Raw genomic sequence first — 1,251 nt, forward strand, 5'->3', positions numbered from 1 at the left:
ACTTTCCTGACAAGGACTTTGTAAAGAATCCTTAAGGACACCTTGTGCTACGAGGGCTACTGTACAGCAGAGCGATATCCATCACTTACCTACCCACTTTTCTTAAAAATTATATTACACAGCTAAAATCGTTCTTTTTCGTTAAAAATTGAAATACTTAATTTCGTCCAAACTTGAGCTTCAAATAATTATAAAAAAAAGTTTGTTTATATATTTTTATAATTTTTGGTTTCAAAATTAACTACTTAGGTAGGTACATGAAACTTTGTTTTACCTAACGGGCGCGATATATGACAGCAGCTGCAGTTGTTATACTAGCTAAATAATTATAATTAATCGGAATTACTCAATACACCTAATGATTTATGTATTTAAATAAACTAGTGATTTGTGCACGCTTCGATAGTTCGATGTATTATTACTTATATAAATAGGTAGGTACCCACAGGGCCGTCCTTAGGATTTGCGAGGCCCAGGGTGAAAACCAAAAACCATTTTACCACATTTTTCAAACGCGAGGCCTTCAAATGTAAGCAAAATGCACGAGGCCCAGTGCCTTGACCCCGCGAGCCCCCCTCTAAGGACAGTCCTGGGTACACATAAAAATATAATATTGTATAAATAGGGGTGGTCGGTATAATATTGTGTAGTACAACCGAATTAATACAATTGTATTTAAAAATCGTCTTTATATCGAAACCAATTTGTATGTGCCTGACATAGACTATTCAAATAAACTTCAAGTTTCTATTTTTACATTTTTAAATATATTTTCACAAAACTGGGAGGGGACGTTTTGAGGGGGAAATTCCAGGGATTTATGTATCATACTCAGTAAATAGCAAACATAACAGTATATTATGTTAATGACATACTATATTTTGTTGTGTGTTGATGTAACTTATTGCCTGAAACATATTATATAGTGCATGTTCCATGTGCCCATGTAGCAATGCATGATGATGGTTGTGATAAAAACCGTTTATAATATTGGGCGCCAAAATGATACTTAGCCGCTATAATATGTATAATATTACTTTTTAGTACCTATAGGTATTACAATTTAAAAATGAACACAACTCACGTTAAAATTAAATAAATGTCTTACCTGCATACATAAATAATGTTCTTACCATTAAGTTTGAAAATATTAAAGGTTTTTGGCTCTAAATATTTAGATATTTATGTAGGTAAGTACTATTTATTATAATGTACCTACTACTTACCTAGTTAGTATTGTTTTTTTTTTTA

This window comes from Acyrthosiphon pisum, chromosome A1, assembly GCF_005508785.2.
Source record: "Acyrthosiphon pisum isolate AL4f chromosome A1, pea_aphid_22Mar2018_4r6ur, whole genome shotgun sequence".
Lineage (NCBI taxonomy): Eukaryota > Metazoa > Arthropoda > Insecta > Hemiptera > Aphididae > Acyrthosiphon > Acyrthosiphon pisum.